At 42.9% G+C, this 20,991-nt stretch overlaps 1 long non-coding RNA gene across 1 annotated transcript; it reads left to right on the top strand.

The window, feature by feature from the left end:
• Positions 1–1,744: 1,744 nt before the first annotated feature.
• On the top strand, positions 1,745–19,093 carry LOC118993814 (uncharacterized). Its single transcript, XR_005067949.1, has 4 exons — positions 1,745–1,894; positions 2,705–2,710; positions 6,824–6,826; positions 19,082–19,093. It is a non-coding gene; the product is annotated as an uncharacterized LOC118993814 (long non-coding RNA).
• The last annotated feature ends 1,898 nt before the right edge of the window (positions 19,094–20,991 follow it).

Below are 20,991 nucleotides of genomic sequence, written 5' to 3'. Positions count from 1 at the left end.
CCTTCCTGGACCCCTTGCCCATGGTAATCAAACTGCAGATACTTTTACGCAAATTTTCCTTTCACAGGAGCAAAAGGCTACATCTTCTCATGCTCTGCATCATCAATCTGCTCGCTCTCTTCGTTATCAATTCCGTCTCACCCGAGAAGCTGCCCGTCAAATTGTTAAATCATGTTCTACGTGCGCTCAGCTTCTCCCCGTGCCTCATTATGGTATCAACCCTCGTGGTCTTAAACCCAATGATCTTTGGCAGATGGACGTTACCCATTGCCCAGCGTTTGGACGATTACGTTACTTACATGTCACCGTTGATACCTGTTCTCATTTTATCTGCGCTTCTCCTCTCACAGGTGAAAATGTACGCAATGTTATTACTCACCTTCTCTTTTGTTTTTCAATCCTTGGAGTTCCTAAGGTCTTGAAGACAGATAATGCCCCAGCGTATACTAGTAAAAGTTTCGCTTCTTTTTGTGCTTCATTTCAGATTTTACATAAAACAGGTATACCTCACAACCCACAAGGACAAGGTATCATTGAACGTACTCATCTTTCCCTCAAACATCAGTTCTCTAAATTAAAAGGGGGGAGATGGTATGATCCTCATTCTCCTAAACTGTTAGTGTCACATTCCTTATTTGTTCTTAACTTTTTAACTTTGGATGCAGAAGGACGCTCCGCGGCTGATCGGCATTGGGGGCCGCGTATGCGACATTACCCGTTGGTTTATTGGAGAGACCCCATAGATGGCTCTCGTCATGGACCTGACCCAGTTTTAGTTTGGGGCAGGGGGCATGTTTGTGTTTTTCCAACAGACGCAGAAGCCCCTCGTTGGCTTCCTGAACGTTGTGTCCGACATGCCCAGAAGCAAAACGAACCGGCTGCGGGGACGGCTAGCACGCTTGACGATGCAGCCTCGCCTCAGCCACCCGGAGCGAGCTCGGAGAAGACGCCAACGTCTGGCGATTTTGCTGAGCCTTTTGTGGATGCTGAGGATTCAAGTGAAGACTGAGGAATATTGGGCTTTTGTCCCTAATCCTCCAATGATGCATCCTGTGACCTGGAACGATAATGACTTTGTTCCTGTTTATGTTAACAATACTAAAGTTTTAGGACCTCCTTCTATAGGACATGTTATCCCAATATCTACGCTTTATAACTACACAGGATTATCTACTACTTTGCCCATCTGTTTTTCATTAGACAATAATAACTGCACTCTTATCTCTAGATATGCTGATTGGGATGGGAATTTCACTAACGGGACTCACTGGGGAGTGGACTTACTATACCTACGACGAAATGTCTCAACTACCATTGTAGGACCAGGAGATCCCCCACCTGATATCCCATTGTGCAAGCAGAAAACACCATCCCCAAGTCAATTGGGACCTGCTTGGAGAATGTGCCATCTCAACTATACCATCTGTGATCAAGGGCTTTGTGACTGGAGTGATTACCGCCCCACAACATTCAGACCAATGAACTTGCTGTATGGTATATGGACTAGAAATAACCGTACATTTCAAAATATGTTATGGAAAGCGGTTGCTGCCCTTCAATATGTCACTGTAGCTAAAAGAGATGTTCAATGGGTTCACCTTGGAGACCAGGACGCTATGAATGTTTCGGGGACTCAGAAAAATGTTTCAATTATTGCTTGCGTTCCAGATCCATATGCTTTTGTAGCCGGAAATGTTCAACTTATATATGATCAAAAGTATAACTTAAGCTGTCATAACTGCTTCCTAACCAATTGTTTAAATGCATCAATGAATGCTACATCATTTGCTGTTATTAAGCAACCTGCCTTCACCTTTCTACCTGTTAACCTTCCACCCCCTGGTTTAATGATCCAAGATATGCTATTATTAAGGCTACTAACGATTTGATTTTTGTTATTTTGCTTTTGTTATGTATACCTTGCATCATTCGGTTTTTTATCAAACAAATCGGTGGCTTGTACGTAGACCTCAAAAGACATAAGCTGGACATGACGAGGAATGTGGAGCCAATGCGTTATATAAAATAAAGAAGGGGGAGATGTGGGAGCCCACCAGGCCGCAGGGGATCACGGACAGAGCCCCCACTGTGAAAACGGTGGTGGGACTTGGTTTCTGGTCCCTGGAGCCGGCGGGTATCTTGACATCTTCCGGACCTTCTCCTTCTCAGCCTTGAAGGAAAGAACAAGGTCTTGGCATGTGCATCATGTTCCAGGAAAGAGATAATCTTGAGGACACTGCTATCTGTGGGCTAATGTTCTCAGGATGTGAGAACATCTTGCCCTCTTGATAGCCTTCGGGAATGTACAAACTTTTATAAAACAGCATTGTTCTCAGGCCACTGTAGTTCTGCATATAAGCCAGCAGTTCCTTGAATAAATTTGCCATTTGCCAGCCAGGAGCACTTGGACCTCTCCATTATTTTAATTAAGTTAAGTCCATCGCCTCACCTCGCGAACACCTTGCTGCCGCAGGCGGCGGCATAACCCCTTCTAGGGGTTTCTCTTCGCGAGCCGCCCCCTCCTCTTTACTGTTGTACATACTCTGTGTGTAAGAGTTGTCTGTGGGCGATACGCTAGTCAGCTGGGACCAGGACGGAATTTGAAGACTAATTCACTGGCAGAGAACTGGAGAGTGACCGCCTGCCCCAGAAGAATTCTGTGCATGAAAGGGGGCCACCCACTGGACCCGACAGGGCTGGGGAGGCCCGAGTGGTGGCCTTACGAACTCAGAGCCCCAAAGCAAACTCACAGGGGGATGGTCTGAACATAAAAATTCCTAGCTTAAAGTGGATCATGGCAAGCAGTCAAGTCCTGGGCCTGTAGCTTCCTCGACAAAGGTCAGTCTGTACTGTAACCCAGGCTGTCTATTGTTGCATCCTGGAAGAAAGCAGACCTTTGGAATGTCAGAGTAGTCTCCTCCCCCAGAACCCCCAGGACAGGAGACCACAGAATGCTCATTGTCATCTTGTTCCCCATACCACCCTTCTGTCCGGTACATGTTAAATGTTACCCATCCTGTACGCAACAGTGTAAAAGAAATACGTCTCTCCACTTTATTTTTTTATCCAATCCCAGAGATTCCTCCACTTTGTTTTCTCCCCCTCCCTAATCTATCTCCTGTGGATGTCATGTAACCCCCCTCTACTCCATTTAAGTCTCTTCCTCTGATTCTAATGTGTAAAAGAAGCTACAAAACTGCCATTATCTGGAGCAATTTCTCAGTCCATATAGATTTTGCTTCCCAATAGTGGTCACTTTGGCTGAAATGGATGCAAACATTCTCCACAGGTCTGGACATTTCTTACATTAACAATGGATGCAATGGCCATTGGAGTTTTGCTCCATCGTATTTGGGAGAAAGAAAACATTTTCATTTGTATGAAGAACTGTTGCATTTTGTTAGGTGGAAATATAGAATTTCCAATTTTTATCCAAAGTTTTACAGGGGTGCAGAGTAATCAAAGGTAGATTTGCTAGTTACTAAGCTCTTCTCTTTCATCTCCAGATCCTCCTTCCTGTTCCTTTTGAGGTATTAGGGCTGAAATACTACAAATCATATTGCTGCTTCAGGCTGGTGCCCCATTGTCTCAGCACCAGGGAGAGAGACAGAAAGAGCCACTCAGAGATGGAGAGACTCAAGCTGCAGGAGGGGCAAGAAACTTGTTCTGTCCTGTTGGCCTCGTGTTTGCCTCCTGTTTGCTTCCTGCTCCAATGTCATCATCTTATCAATGCTTTAAAAATATTTCCCACAAAGGCAGCTGTGTTTTCTTCCTGTGGCATTGTCTGAGTCCATTTTATGTTTTTCCAACCCTTTCAGAATCAGCTTTATGAACATGTCTTCAGGGGAGACTAATTTGGTGGCCCCTGGAGCAACACAGATTTGGACTGCACTTACACATGGACATTTCTCATGTTGTAAACAGATGGTGTCAATTTACAGTATCAGTAAATACAGTACCGTAGTGTAAATGTATTTTCTTTATGATTTTAAAGACAGTTTCTGTTCTCTAGCTTCCTTTGTTTTAAGAACTAAGTATGTTATACACACAACACACAAACCTCGGGTTAATCAGCTGTTGATATTTCAGGTGAGGATTCCAGTCAACAGTAGACACTTTGTAGTTAAGTTTGGGGGGGACAAAAGTGATAGGATTTAGACTGTGTGTGTGTGTGGTGGGGGCCTGTGGTGCCCCTAACCCTCGTGTGGTTCAAGGGTCAGTTGCAGTGTCTTTGTCAGAGACCTGGGTTTCAGCCACCTTGCCCCTCCTCCTTCAAGCTTCTAATTTCTACTAATTTCATTCTTTACTTTGTTTCGCCAAATCCAGGGGGATAGCTGCTTCCTGCAGTTGCTTCCCTGTGACACCATAGTGTTGTTTTTTGTCTTTTTTACTTAAAATTGCTTTGTTAAATGATCTCTCTTTTGAAACATAAGTCCTTTCCTTTAAAATAGCAGATGCATACAAATGACTACTTCTTGTGACTGTTCTATGTGTGCTGAGAAAGAAAACACTTGCTCTCTTTTTGGAGTGTGATGTTCTGGACAATAATATGTCCCAGACACATTCTTTCTTTCTGTTGATCTTCACCTGAGGACACACTGATTTTAGAGAGAGGGGGAAAGGGAGGGTGAGAAACTTTGATGTGAGAAACACCAACCGGTTCTGTCTCCTATACACTCAGACCAGGGACCAAACGTACAACCTGGCTACGTGCCCTGCCTGGATATCACACCTGCTCCACCTCTGGTTTATGGAACGAACCTCCAACCAACTGAGCTGCACTGGCCAGGGATATGTTCCAGCCATTTTCTGATGACGTTATATGTATTAATTCATTTAACTAAAAAAAAAAGATGAGAAAAAGAAAAGAAAATCCTGGGTTATACATAGCTAATATTATAATTCCCATTTACAGGCCAAAAAAAGAAAAAAAATGAAGCATAGGAAAAGAAAGTCATTAACCCACGATTACACAGCCATAATGATCAGAGCTGGGGTTCCAAACCTGTCAGAATATTGCTCTTAGCTGCCAGAGGTGACCTGTGTGTGTTGGATCCACAATCATGTCCATCAGAGTTCGGTGCAGGAAACAGAAGCCCATTTTCACATTTCAAGCAGCAAAGGACCCACTATAGGGGTTGTGTTTTCACAGCCCTTTGGATGAGAACACTGCGGGGCCAGAGCCTGTTGCCAGACTTTGGAATTAGAAGTCACTACCTGACACAAGTCTCCAGATTCCAGGAAACTATGGCCACCATTCATTCCCAGCAGCGGGGAACCGCTGCTGTCACCACATCCCTGTAGTTGACACAGTGACTCTGCAGCAGGTGCTTTACAGTGGGACACAAATTATTCCCATGCCCCACTCCTTCCACTTTTTGTTTCCTTTGGACCACAAGTTGCATCACATCCCCACATGCTCCAGAATAATGATCCCGAAGATCCTCCTATCAGGTGAGGTCAACTGAAGCCCTGGCCAGATGGCTCTGCTAGTAGGAGCATCAACCTGTAAACCAAAGAAGGATGTGGGTTCCGTTGCCATTGGGGAGCACACAGAGGGCAGATGATTGTTGTTTCACTCTCACCTCAGTGTTTCTCTCCTGCCCTCTCCCTCTCTCTCTCTCTGCCCCTCTCTCTCCCCACCTTTCTCTTTATATCAATAAACATATCCTTGGGTGAGAAAAAAGTAATTTTTTGAAAAAAGATAAACTGAACTATGTTAAAATTTCCAAGAGTCTTCCCTGGCAAGGGAGCTCAGCTGTTTGGAGCATCATCCAGTACACCGAAAGATTTCGGGTTGGTTTCCTGTTTGGGGCACGAATCTGGGTTGCAAGTTCAAGCCCAGGTTGAGGCCCCTGTTGGAAACAACTCACTGATGTTTCTCTCTCTCTCCCTTCCTTGCTCTCTAAAATCAATTTAAAAATAAAAACATCCTCAGGTGAGGATTACAAAAATTCATTTTCAAGAATCTATCTTAGCGAACATCAATTCAAATTGGGCAGCTTCACCAAAGAGCAGTCAGGGTCCTCTGAGGACAGGAGCCAGGGAAGAAGGGCTTTTTAGAGCAGCTGGGGAGCAAAGCAAGGAAATGACTTGATTGGCTTGTGGGTGAAGGGGTTGCCTTCTTGGGAAGACCCGTTGGCTGTGGATGAGAGATTGCTCTCAAACTTCCTATTCTGGCCCAGGTTTTGTTTGCTCCTGGAGGCTACCAAAGCATTAGAGCCACCTCAATCTAGCAGCCTTAAAGGGGAGCAGAATTTGCCACCCCAAAATACTTCTCTTAAGCAAAAGGATTGTTTTAGGCTGATTACTTTTAAGAACACAGGCAAAGCTCTGAAAACAGAGTGGAAGTTGTCCTTTGGTAAGAGACTTTCTTGTTTATGAGAGAAACCTGCATTTGTAGGGCGTCTTCCTCTCCTCCAGGGAAGGAGAAAGTCTTATGGACCCAGAAGGCAATGACCTCAGTCTGCATTTCAGCCTTCCCCTTGTTTGCTGTGCTTTTCCTTGGTGACTTTCTGTAGCTGGTTTCCCTCCCCTCCCCAATATCTTCTTTTGTCCTTAACTGGAGGTGGTGTTTAAGGTGGAGGCTTGGGTCATTTGGTATATACATGGGAGGTGTACACAGAGTTGAATTTGTTTGTTTGTTTTTTCTTGTTAATCTGTCTTTTGTTTTGGGGCAGATCCTCCCCTATAGCTTCCTTGTTTAATGACTTGAACAATTTAAATCCTTGGGGACCTGTTAGCTTAGGTGGCAAAGGGTGGTCTTGGCAGATGTGATTAAGGACTTTGAGATGAGGAGAGGATCCTGAACTGGCTGGGTGAGTCAGTGTAGTCAGAAGGACCCTCTTCATAAGAGGGAGCAGAAGGGTCAGGTTCAGGGAGAACAGAAGCTGCTAGGCTGCCAGGTCTGAAGGTGGAGGGTGGGTCTGGGAGCCAAGGAATGCAGGGTCCTCTGCAGCAGGAAATGCAGGGAAGCAGTTTCTCCCCCAGAGCCTCCAGGTGGAAGAAGCCTCACTGACCATTTTGGGGTTTCTGGTATCCAGGACTCTAAGAGAACAGATTTGTGCGGTTTTAAGTGCTAAGTATGTGGCAATTTTTCAGAGCTGCCATAGGAAATTTGTACAGCAGGGAACACACACAAATCTGACCCACGAGGAGACAGCTTACACTCAGGAAGAATTGCAAGAGTTTGCTTATTTCTGTGGGGTAATCTAGGGAGTATGTGTAGAATGGCTAACAGTGAAAGCCATGTTCCTTCTCCTGTGACCCAGCACTGGTGAGAGCCCTGAACACACCTCTCTCAGAGGAGGTTGTCACCTGGGCCTGGGATAAGGCCTGGTCAGCTAGACACAAGGCAGAGGAGAGGGCACTGTGCTGGCCAAGGACACCCAGGGCAGATGCCTGAGCTCAGAGTTCTCCCATTCATTCTGCTGCAGCCCAATGCCAGCGTCCAGCTCTCAGGGGGCCGCTGTTTCTCAGTCCATCCCATCATTCCCCATGAGAGTCCTACAGAGCCTGAGTCTGCTCTGAGTGCAGGGTCCAACCCTGTCTGACTGTGCCACCATCCGGGCCCGTTTCGCTGAGCTTGTGACGTCCACTTAAGTTTACCTTCAATCTTCCTTCCTGAGTTCCTTCCTCATTGTTCCCTTTAGAACATTCATTGTATTTAATGTCCATTCACTTGTTGTAATACTTGATTATATAAGAATGTATTGCTCCTCATTTTCCCATTTGAAGTAAACTGAATTATCTAACAGTGTCGGTTCCCACCAGTGTTTCCTGAGTCTAGGAAGTGAACAACTCATGGGTGAATGAATAAAAGTTATGTAGCCCCGGTAAGTGCTCCTTATTATTTCCATATACACATTTATATATTTCCATGTGTTTATTTATATATTTCCATATATATATTTGGAGCTTTTCTAAATTTCAGAAGTCACATTGGCTGAGGTTGTATGCTTCTGGTTTTCCCAGTCATTTTGATATTTTTTAATAGATTATATTGCTTTAGATGAATGAAGCTTTAAATATCCAGGGAAACAATCTATTTTAAAAAGTCATTAGAGAGCAGTTGAGAATTTGCTGAACATTTTACAGGTGAGATGAATGAACACATGTAGCCCAAATCACTAACAAATGATTTGGTAAGGCCACATGGGATACATCAGGGTCCTGTGAAAGTCTGTGGAGGCCAGGCACACCCTCCCTTTGACCCTCAGGGCTGATCTGGGGTCTCTCCTGCCCTCCCCCCACCCACTGCCTTTGACAGACAGCTGCCTTTTTCACCTGGAACCTGAGAACTTACCTGAGATTTTTTTGTTCCCCTTAGTAAGCTCATCAAAGTATTTTACTCAACAAGCTGTGTACCCAATGCTTGAATTGTTGCAGAAAGTGCTAAACAATTTTTTATGTATTAAATGTATATGAGCCAAGACAGCTGTCTCAGTTTATATGCATAGCTGGTTATAGCTGTATATTGCATGATATCTGCTGGCTATACAGCTTGATTGCACAGAAATATTTACTTTCTGCATCACACCTTCATTGCTTTTGCAGACATTACTTTTTCTCTGCCTTCACTATTTCTTACTTTTTCTTAGTATTCTCAACAATCTTCTTTTCCCTACTTCTTTCAAATCTCTGATTCTCTTCCTTCCGTAGCAAAAATGAAATCTCTTCTCATTAATTTGGGGGGCTTTCTATTAACTTTCTAAGTACACACAGCCTTCAATATTATAAGAATTTACATGACAAGAGTTTTGGGGAACTGCTCAGTTCCGAGTAGTTATTTCTGCGATCCACGGTGCATCTTCTCTCATCCTCTGGATCTTTTTCATGTTTCCTCCACTTTGTTAACCTGACAAGGCACAGTAACTAGCTTCCTGGTTGCTTCTGCTTTCTCCTTCAATTAGCAACAAGGAGCAGTGGGTGGTGAGATGCTGGGTAGACACTCACTGAGTATGCGCCCTGCAAACCACCTGCCTGTCTCACAGCAACGCAAGCAGACAGTGAGAACTAAGTGAATCACACCAGCGCAGATGACAACACAGGCACTGTACAGAGGCAGATTCCTGGCTGACAGAAATCCCATGTTTGTGCTTTTGTACTCCAGAGAAACGGAAAAGCAAGTCCTGGGAGAATAAAAAATAATAAATGCAAGAAGTCATAAGGCTTAACATCTTTCCCTTGAATAACTCTTTTAGCAACAATTATTTTAAGACAACACATGCTACTTATTTGTGCCCTATTTGCATTAAGCAATGTTGTGACTGTGAATTATATAATTTCCAACTTTGACCTTTGACATGACCTTTGGTAAATTTATGTGTCTATCTCATTTCTCAAACAAAATACAAATGAACCCCACTTACCTAGTGTTTTCTCTTTTACTCCATCAATCATTTCTTTTGGATATTACCATGGGGACCATAGTAGCCCTGTTTGGGATGGCTTTGCTGTCCTCGTAAAATGTGGCTGTAATGACAGACACTACTAATTAGTGTCAAGTCTAATTAGTACGAGCCCTGGCAAACAGGAAGTGCTGATGCAGCAAGACCAGGAAAATGGGGGTTCCCTGAAACCCATAAACAGAAACCAATCAATCTCAAAATCTAGAGGATTCAAAAACTTTGAAATTCCAAAAGGTACTATAGATGAACAAAAACAAAAACACAAAACACCCCCAAGATCAAAAGGTTGGGTTTCTTTTTTTAGCAGAAGCTAAAAATAACCACAAGATAGAAGTATAGCAGGTCTGAATGAAAATGCAGGCAATAAAAAACAGCAGAATCACAGAGGCAGTTGGAGCCCTGACTCTTGTATTTATCTGTGGGCTTTTCTCCAGCCCCTCCACAGCCACGTACGAATGAATGCTTTTCACCCAGAAACAGTCACCTGAAACACGTCCCCCACGCCAGTACCTGTATACATGTCCCCCATGTTCATGCCCATATGTGTACATATATCCCCCATGCCCACACCTGTACCTGTACATGTCCCCACACCCATATCTATACACCTGTAACCCATGCCCATGCTTATAGCTGTACAATCAGTAATGGAGGTCAGGTTCCAAATCAGATCAAATCAGATCAGATCAAATTTTCTTTGATCCTGGGTGAATAAATTATTTGGGGTGATATGGTTTAAGTTTGTTTCATCAACTGAGGTATAGAGAATGAAGTATTAGTGTTTTGAAATCGGAAGTTAATCATTTGAAATATAGAATTCTGTAATGGTACTTTCTGTAATAGTAATAATAGAATTCTGTAACAGAAGACAATAAAACAGGGAAAAAGAACTGATCGATTCAGCAGAGGTGAAGAGAAGGAAAAAGAGAAAACATTATGACAAATGAAATTTTGTTATGAATAGAAGAATATAACCAAATGCTGTTTCCCCCAAATCTGATATTGAATTGCTATCAATACTTCAACTATCTCCAGGGGTGTCCAACATTTTGCTGTCTCTGGGCAACACTGGAAGAAGGAGAGTTGTCTTGCGCCACATATTAAATACATTGTGACACATAATCAAAAAAAAATCCCCTAATGCTGTAAGTAACTTCACGATTTTCTGCTAGGCCCTAGTCATAGCCATCCTGGGCCACAGGGTGGATGCCCCGGACTACGCATTTCTCCACACTCCCAATGTGTGGGAATAAAGTTCTAAAGATGCCTCCGGACACCAAGTCCAGCTGTCAATCTACCTGAGTCCCGTGTGCCAGCTCTCAGGGTGGTGATCATCAGAGTCCGAACAGAAGGCTGAATGTGGGTCATAAAAATTAAATTTACTATGCACACAGTGGGCAGCTGCAGTTAGAACACCACCAAACACCCCCTCCCCCCCGTCTCTATTGCCTTATTTCCTCCCCTTGGTACCCATGGGTGATTTGCTTCCTCTTCCTTAATCTTCCTTTTTCATAAGGCTGTGATTATTCTACAGGAACTGACTTCATTACCATCTTCTTCCTTTAGTTTGGGAATTCTGGAGTAAATGTTCACTGTGCTTTCTTCACCCTTCTGTTTTACCTACTTGATTGACCAGGAACGGGCAGCTGAGTTAAAGTCAGTTGCGGACGACATGACTCTGTGAGGGCACGGAGGGTCTCATGCAGACCTTTCTCATGTGTGACTTTTACTGGGGAGAAGGGGGGAAAGGGGGAAGAAGAGAGGGGAGGGGAGGGGAGGTGAAGGAGGGAAGGAAGGGTGGAGAGCAGGGAAAGAGAGAGAGAGAGAAACAGAGAAACAGAGAAACAGAGAATGTGTTCCCTGCTATATGAGGAAAACTGGTTTTTCTTTGAAGAAATATCCTCATGGTAATTTATTCTAAAAATCAACTCTTAATGAGCAAATCATAGTGTACTGGCTGACCAGATAACAATACATTTGAATGGCTGATGCTTGTTGCTTTCCTGTAATAATGAGCTAGTACCCCCTGGTCTGGGAATGAATCTGCTCTGCTGGAACACATCCTGTGGGGATGCTGGGCTGTGCCTTCAGAAGGCCTCGCTGTCATCTTGCAGAAGCACTGGCAGGATCTGGCTTCTTTGGGTCACAGCAGTATCCCTAGCACACATCCCATCATGAGGGAGGATTTTTCTACCTGCTGAGCTCACTCTCCTCTCTGGAGGGTTTGCTGGTTTGGCCAGACAGTGGATTCTCTAAGGCACATCTGGCTATGTCGTTAAGTTATTCCTGAGTATTTTTGCCATTGGCAAAGTGGTATGCTGGTTTAAAAAAATCAGAGTGCCATCTTGGAAAATATTACTCTCGCAGACTGCTGTGTGCAATCCAACTCAGTTATCCAGGCAAAACTACTTTTTGGCATCTCTTAAATCTCTTAAGAAAAAATGTACAGAAGACTTTCTCTCTTTATTTACATTTAAGGTTAGTCACTTGTATTTTCTTCCTTATTTGCAATAGACTGATTAGAGGTGTCAACATGCTCTTAAGCCTGGAGGTTTTTCCAAAGTATTTCCATTTTTGGGGAAATGGGAAACATCCTCCATGGACCTCTCTGTTCCAGCTCTTAATAGAGAAAGGGATGTAGGTGGGGACCCTAGACATTCCTTCACTTTCCCCTTATTTTATCCTGTTGCTGGTCTTTGATCTTGGGGTGTTCAAGTTGGTGAGAAAGTGTTTCCACGACATGACTCATGCCCAGATAGCAGATAGAAAAGGTTGAAATCCTGCACTTTTGTTCTCACCCTAAATATATAAGCCTCTATGGGTGACAATGTTACTTTCCAAGTATTTAATGACAACTACCCACTGATCTTTCAAAAACTAAAATCTAATGTTGTTTATCACTGCGCATGTGTCAGGCACTCTTCAAACACCTTCCTCATATTACTCATTTCGTCACCCCAACAACTCCATGGACTGGGTTCTATTTCCATTTCATGTCACAGACACAGAACAGAGGCAGCAAGAGGAGGTGTCAGCTGCCTCAGTAAGTGCTGGGGCTGGGACGGAGGCCAGGCTGGAGTCAGAGCCTGCGTCCTCGCCCATGTGGTCCCGCTGCCCAGACCTTGGGCACATTTCCCTGCTGACTCCTGGGGGGCTGGGCAGACACCCTGATGGAAGGGCCCCCAGGCTGATCATTTTCTTCAGCATCTGCTTGAAGATGCGCTGGTCAATTAGACGTCAGGAGCACTTCTTCTGGCTTCCTAAGGGGACACAACTCATACTCGGGTTTTAATGGACAGGATGGCGACTTGGAGAGCTGTCTCTGACAAACTGTCTAGGAAAACCAAACACATCTTTGGTTTCAGTTCAGCCGATGGTGCTTCTAATGACCTTACTTTCCTCAATCAAAAATGTAGGGCATAGTCATACACCACATACCTGTAAAAAGAGAAAACAGCCCTAGCCATATATCCCTAGCCAGGTGGCTCTGTTGGTTGGAGCATTGTCCCTGTATGCCAGAAGTTGAGGGTTTGATCCCTGGTCAGGGCACATATCTAGGTTGAGAGTTCAATCCCTGATCAGGGAGGCAACCAACTGAAGTTCCTCTCTCTCTCTGTCTCTCTCAGTCTCTCTCTGTCTCTCTCCCCACGCCCACCCCCCCTGCAACCTTCTCCTCTTTCTCTAAAATCAATAACCATATCCTCGGGAGAAGATTAAAAAGAGAGAGAGAAAATAAGGTGAACTCAAGACAAAGCACAACCCCAACAAATCAGCCATGTGTCTGCGTTTCGCCATTCTCACCATGTAGCTCCCGCCTCCAGCACTGGTCCCCCGGATGTTTCAATACCCTCCTGACTGAGGCTCGTGTTTTCGCTCCCTCCCTCCCTCCCTCTTATCAGCTCTGACCTTCATGATAAACTGGATGGTTTCTGATGAAATCCACTCTAAATAACAGGGTACAGGTAGGTTAAAAGTCAAATAGAAAAGGCAATACCATGCAAACACTAACCATGAGATAGCTGGAGTAGGTATATAATATCAGACAAAAAGGACTTCAGAAAAGGAAATACTATTGAAGATAAAGAGGGATATTATAGGATGCTGAAGAGGTCAGTTTTCCAGAAAAGATAACAATCTGAAATAGATATGTACCTAAAAATAAACCTTCAAAGTAGATGAAGCAAAAATCATAGACCTTAAAAGAGAACTAGACGTACCCACAATTGTAACTGCAGACTTCAATTGTTCTCCCTCAGAAATGAACAGAACAATAGACAGTAAATCGGTAAAGAGACCCTCAGGCTCTGTAGTGTGCCAGCTCAGCCAGACTGAGCTGCATCCCCACTTTGCTTGTCCTGCACATTCCTGATTACAGTGGATGGAAAGAGACATTCTGATGTAAGAGTAGAGGTGAGGAAGTGAAGGACTGGCCATTATGCAGCTCACGCCAATTTTTTTTAAGATTTTACTATTTATTTATTTATTTATTTATTTATCTATCTTCAGAGGTGAAGGAGAGGGAGAGAAACATCAATGTATGGTTGCCTTTTGTGCGTCCCCTGCTGGGAGTTGGCCTGCGGGAACTGGCCTGCAACCCAGGCATGTGCCCTGACTGGGAATCGAACCCCGATCCTCTGGTTCACAGGCCCGCACTCAATCCACTGAGCTACACCAGCCAGGGCTGCAGCTCACGCCATTTGTTAACCTGCTGGCCACCCTGTGGGGTGAGGGCAGCCATCTGGCTGTACCTTCCCTGACCTCCTGAGCCAAGTGCATGTCAATTTCTATGGTGAAGGCCACTAGCTGTCGCTTCTCTAGCAGGACATCCAACCATCCACAGGGGAGGAAGCCAGAGCTGGAGTGTGTTTCTGTCTGTCCCCACGTGCCCCAGCCCTGGCGTGAGGGTCACGTGGCCCTCCCTTTCCTTCCTGACTGCCTGCCCTATGGGTGTCAGTGCCCGCAACAGATACAAAGACAATCATCTTACTAACAAGCTTTCATAGCTGTACAAGGTCCAATCCAGGTAGCGAATCCTTTCATTTGTTCATATCTGCATTTAGATATCTTTATCTTTGTACGTCTGCATCTGCATGCCCCCTACCTCTACATCTCCTAGTGCTTCTCCTTTTCTCACTGAAGGCTCATTGAACTGGGTGCGGAATTTTGCACCAAGAGCCATTCTAGAAAAACAGCCTCATTAGGATCTGTTTTCTGAAATGGTTTGAGTTTTCTGGACTAGATCCTCCAATCTAATTCAACATGCAGGCATCAGAGACCTCACACCCAGGGAATAAATGGAACTCTGGCCATTTGTGGCCCACAGTGGCCAAATAGTTCCTCAGGTTGTCACCTATAGTTGACTGTCAACGAGTGCCTACCAAGCCAAGGCTCAGGGTGGCCTAGTGATTGCTACCATAGCATATTTTAGTGAAAATAAAGAGTGTCAGGGGCTGGTGGGCTGTGGCATGGTAGAAATGGGGAAAAGAAGATGATGAGTTCAGAGTTTTACATGTTAAGCTTAAAGTCTGGATGAGGAATCTGAAAGGTGCGTAACTGTCCCGTCTCACAGCCACAGGAAAGCTGTGTCCAAAAACCTAACCCAGTGCGCAATCCTGTGCCAACTGATTTGCAATCCTATGCGACCTTTCTTGTCAACTCAGAGGACTGGCAGGGCTGGAGTAGAACCTGAGCAATCAGGAAGGGCTCCTGGGGCAGGTCCAGTGAGGCTCAAGATATTGAAACCGCAGATTCTGCCAAGCCTTCTCTGCCTGTAGAAGCAGGCTTTTCCAAAAACCGGGGGAATATGTGTAGGAATGTTAAGAGGGTAGGATCCAGGTGGAACCAATATAAAGTTGGATCAGGATAAATTTATTGATAGGGCTCACTAATCAGGGATTCTGTATTCAAAACCAAAGGGCTGGAATGGCTTTACCACTTTTTTTGGGCGGTTGTCCACAGTGCGGCCTATGCTAAATGGAGTTGAGGTTCCAGAGTTTTGGGGTGCTATAAAGTAAGGTACCCAAAGGTTAGGGAAATTGAACTATTTCAAGTGAGTTTAGTGATTGTTTAATCACTAAGTGCTAGACCCTCCCTGGCATTGACTAAGAAGGAATAGTTTCAGAGCTTTGAAATTCTCCACTGGTTTTGTCCAGATTAGATCAAGTTAACTTTTGAGGGTCTTGGCCTCTCTGAAATTGAGAAATAATGAAAAGTACATATAGTGAAGCAGCTTATAGACAGAAATTAAATAAATACTGTTCTTTAATTAAGAAACTAGAAATCTGGAAATTTCTAGATTTTTGAATTTTCTCTTAAATTAATTTTTCCATCAGTTGGTCCTCAATGCTTTTAAACGACCTCATTACAATGTTTCTTCTTTTTCACTCTTTTGGTAATTATGTATGGGTAGAAATTGTTGGTTTTTCAAAACAATTTTCTAAGCATTTCCTAAATCTTTATTATTTAAGAAGGATAGGTTGTTTTCTTAAAAACAAATGTCTCCTAGTGAATTTGTTAAAATAATTTAATGTTGAGTTCTGTGGTCTCTCAAGATTTTGGAAATTACCTTACAAGCCTGACTGGTATGGCTCAGTGGATTGAGAGCTGGCCTGCAAACCAAAGGGTCACAGGTTCAATTCCCAATCAGGGCACATGCCAGATTAGATTGCAGGCCAGGTCCCCGGTAGGGGATGTGTAAGAGGCAAGCACACACTGATGTTTCCCTCCCTTTCTCTCTCACTTCACCTCTCTAAAAATAAATAAATAAATTTTTTTTTTAGAAAAGAAAGTATCTTACAAGGACAATCTTCTAAGATGGAAACTTAAGACTGTGCTGTTATGAACTGTTGGAGAGACAGGAATTGAATATTTTTGTTTCCAGGAAATACAGAAATTGGCTATCTTTATTTCCAGGAGCCAGGCTCAGTTACCTACTGGAAAGACAATAATAAGGAGAGAGAAATACTACTGGAAAAGAAAAAGGAAGTTCTTTAGGTGACTAAATTTACTAACTTGAAAATGTAGAATGTCGAGGACTTCCGCCAAGATGGAGGCATAGGTGGAAACACTGTGCCTTCTCCCACAACCAAGTTTGAATACAACAAAGGTTTGGAGAACAAGGACACACCCAAAGACCAGAAAACTGAATTATACAGAAATCCTACAACTACGAACCGTTCAACGTGGACGGTAAGAGAGGCGGAGCCAGCAGCGGAGCTGGGTCGGGCAGGACAGATCCCCCGACCTAGGTGCACAGGCAGCCCGGAACCGGTCGGGGTGTGGGGCAGACGGACCACGCGGGCCCTAGGGGGTGAACCCAGTGGTGGAGGGCTGACGGCGGCGGCACACTCACGTGCAGTGGGACGAAACACGTGGGCCTGGTGACAGTGGTGGCTGTGGTGCCGGTAGGGGACACCACGGCAGGCGGCAGGTGGGAGCCATTGCAAAGGAGTACCCATCAGACTGTCAGTGGATTTCTCAAAAGAGACCTTACAGGCAAGAAGGGGCTGGAAAGAAGTATTCCAAGTCATGAAATCCAAAGACCTACAGCCAAGATTGCTTTATCCAGCAAAACTTTCATTTAGAATGAAAGGACAGATAAAGTGCTTCTCAGATAAGGTCAAGTTCAAGGAGTTCATCATCACCAAGCCCTATTAGATGAAATGCTAAAGGGACTTATCTAAGAAAAAGAAGATGAAAAATATGAACAGTGAAAGGACAGCAAACTCACAGTTATTAACAACCACACCTAAAACAAAAGCAAACCAAGAGGACAGCTAGATCAGGAGTGGAACCATAGAAATGAAGAACACATGGAGGGTTAGAAACAGGGGGGTGGGGGGAGGAGAATGGGGGAGAACGCACAGAAAATAGGATAGATGGTAGGTAGAAAATAGATAGGGGGGAGGGCGAGAATAGTGGGGGAAATATAGAATCTAAAGAACTTGAGACACGTGGTTATAAACTAAGGGGTAGAGAATGGTGGGGGAGGGAGTGTGCGGGTGGAGGGGAATGAAGGGGGGGAATAGAACAACTGTAATGGTATAATCAATAAAATATATATAAAAAAAGAAAATGTAGAATGTCTATTTTGAAATAGTATTTTGTATTTTCTGCCTACAAGCTCAGCTATATGAAGCATAGAATAAGTATATCAGTTAACATAGGTTGAAATTTCTGTAACCAATACACTCTTAACAATAAGAAATCCCACATGAAAAAGTAAAAGAAATAGACTGGACATTTTGCCCTAAGTCTTTAGTGCTGACTCACCACTGCCTAGCTAACTCCACCTCTGCCCTCTCTTCTTAACTTTATAAGAGGTTACCATCAAGCATCTGTCACCCCCACGTGACATGGAAAAGCAACGCACAGCAACAAGTCTCTCGCTGTTCGCAGCCATCGCAGTGGCTAGAAGTGGGCCCAGAAGGTGCCTTGTATAAAATTTGATGGCAGGTTTTTACTTTTTCAATTTAAGAGTGTGGATGAACATGACAAAGTGGATAACTGAAAGATTTTCTTTTAGGTGAATGAAATATAGTCTATCCGGTGCTCTGGTGAGTGCAAAGAGAACACTGTCCTCTGTCCTTGAGAACTCACAGCCTAAGTCCAAAAACAAGAGTGACACACACATGCTAGCTAACAATTCCCAGCTCCCACAGTGTGCTGAGGATTGTGGGGGCTGAGAGGGATGAAGGGAAGAGACTGTGTCATTTTACATTCAGAAGACTGTAGCAAAATGAGACTAATGAGTTTTATGCCCTTTTTTAGATGATCAGCCAAAGAGTAAATATGCTTCTTTTCCCATCACTTCCGTATATTTCATGTAATTTCCCACTCTTTTCCGAAGAAGTCAGATTCACAGAATACCCTGATACCTGCATTTTCAATAAATTTCATATTAAACATTCTTGAAAAGAATAAAATATAAAACAGTGAAATATATTTTCCATTAATCTTCTTTTGTCATTGATAAATAAAGGTTTTTAAAAATATTTTCTTTTTTAATGTTTTTAAAAATATTTTATTTATTTATATTTAGAGCTAGGGGAAGGAAGGGAGAAGGAGAGGAAGAGAAACATCAATGTGTGGTTATTGCTTGTGCACCCCCTACTGGGGACCTGGCCTGCAACCCAGGTATGTGCCCTGACTAGGAATCAAACCAGCAACTCTTTGGTTCACAGGCCAGCACTCAATCCACTGAGTCACACCAGCCAGAGCTGATAAATAAAGGTTTTAAAATCATTGAGATAAATATGACGTTTAGGCAAAAACACATCCTTTTACAATGTATTTCTTTTACTAGTTAATATATGTGATGCCCAAGCTAAGGCTTCCACAATATATTTGGTAATATAAATGGTTAATGAACCAAAAAATTTTATCAGGCCCAATACACAAGACTGTAATAAAGAAAACATTTTGCTCTAATTGTCTTTACCATCTGTGGCCACAATGACAATATTTCTGAGGTCTTCATATGGCTAAATTTTCTTTTTTAATGTAGTATATATTAGTAGATGGCTAAAGTTAGAACACAAAGAAAAACAAATCCCAGCTATGGAACATAAATAAATAAATTAGAGTATAAAAAAAACAATAAACCTAATTAATGAAAGACTATGTTTTGAAATAAAAAGTCTTTCATTAGAGAGACTATGTTTTTTCAAAAGAAAAGATTCACAAAATAGCTCTAAATAACAAACAAAATTGCTAACTTGTTGAAGAAACAAAAAGGAAAATGCACAGATATACAAAATAAGGTAAACAGGGAGAAACAGAATCCATTTTTTTTTAAACAAAGATACTGTTTTCCAGACTTCTATGCAAATACATTTGAAAACCTAGGCCAAATTAATAATTTCTTAGGGAAATATAAATCATAAACATTCATTTTATTAGTGTATTAATACCGTATTATCTTATACAGACCATTTTCTATAGAGGATCAGAGAAAGTTGTTAAGCATCTAGCCCACATAAAGCACCAGGCCCAGATGGTTTCACAGGTGATTTCCCCAAATTTTCACTGTCACATAAAGATGTCTCAAGGCACAGGTCTACCTGTCTTTTATTAAAATACCATCAATGTAAACTGATATTATCTGGGATGGGTATTTCTTAGAGGAACATAGGAAATTAATTGTTCTGAAAGGCTACATTTTACTTGTTTAAAAAACACAAGTGTTATCCTTTCTTTTTTCTGAGAGAGAGACAAAAGTCATTCAATCTGTAAGTGGAAAGTGATTTCTGACCAAGGGTTTCACCCTCAGAAATAACACCAAGCTGTGTAAGGTTCCCACTATTTCCTGTTCTCCAAGGCCTGTTGCATGTTACCCTGCAGAAGCCACACTGTGGAGGACTGCGGTGTGCAGTCCCAATGGATTTCAGTCCAAATGAAATCAAGCTTGTGTCAGAAGAGTAAATATGGAATAGAACAGAGAGCTCAGAAATAAACCCAAATCTCTACAGTCAATTAATATTCCACAAAGGGGGCAGTAACATAAAATGGAGTAAAGATAGCCTCTTCAACAAATGGTGTTGGGAGAACTAGACAGCTACATGCAAAAAAATGAAACTCGAGCACCAACTTACACTATACACCAAAATAAATTCAAGGTGGATAAAAGACTTAAATAGAAGCTGGGAAACCATTAAAGCCCTAGAGGAGAACATTAGCAGGAAAATCTCAGATATTCCATGCAGCAACATTTTTAGTGATATGTCCCCTAAAGCAAGGGACATAAAGGAAAGAAGAAACATGATATCTCATCAAACTTAAAAGCTTCTGCATGGCTAAGGAAAACAGTATCAAGATAAAAAGAGAAGCAACTGTTTGGGAAAACATATTTGCCAATGATACCTCAGACAAAAGTTTAATCTCCAAAATATACAAAGAACTCACATGACTCCACTCAAAGAAGACAAGCAACCCAATTAAAAAATGGGCAAAGGACTTGAACAGGCACTTCACCAAGGAGGACATACAGAGGATCCAGAGACACATGAAAAGATGCTCGATATCACTAGGTATCAGAGAGATGCAAATTAAAACCACAATGAGATACCACTTAGCACCAGTCAAAATGGCTACCATAAACAAAGAAACAAACAAAAAGTGTTGGAGAGGTTGTGGGGAAAAGGGAATTCTAGTTCACTGTTGGTGGGATTACAGACTGGTACAACCACTATGGAAAACAGTATGGAATTTTCTCAGAAAACTAAAAATGAACGTGCCTTTTGACCCAGCAATTCCTCTACTGGGAGTATATCCTAAGAACCCTGAGGCACCAATCCAAAAGAACCTATGCACCCCGATGTTCATAGCAGCACAATTCATGATAGCCAAGAGTTGGAAGCAACCTAGATGCCCATCGGTCAATGACTGGATCAAAAAGCTATGGTACATTTACACAATGGAATTCTATGCTGCAGAAAGGAAGAAGGAGCTCCTACCCTTTGCAACATCATGGATGGAACTGGAAAGCTTTATGCTGAGCGAAATAAGCCAGGCAGTGAAAGACAAAAATCATATAATATCACTGTTAACAGGAATCTAAACAACAAAACAAACAAGGAAGCAA

This window comes from Sturnira hondurensis, unplaced genomic scaffold (genome assembly GCF_014824575.4).
Source record: "Sturnira hondurensis isolate 20B ecotype Veracruz unplaced genomic scaffold, ASM1482457v3 Scaffold0008908, whole genome shotgun sequence".
NCBI lineage: Eukaryota > Metazoa > Chordata > Mammalia > Chiroptera > Phyllostomidae > Sturnira > Sturnira hondurensis.
This window is presented reverse-complemented; position numbering and strand designations above follow the sequence as displayed.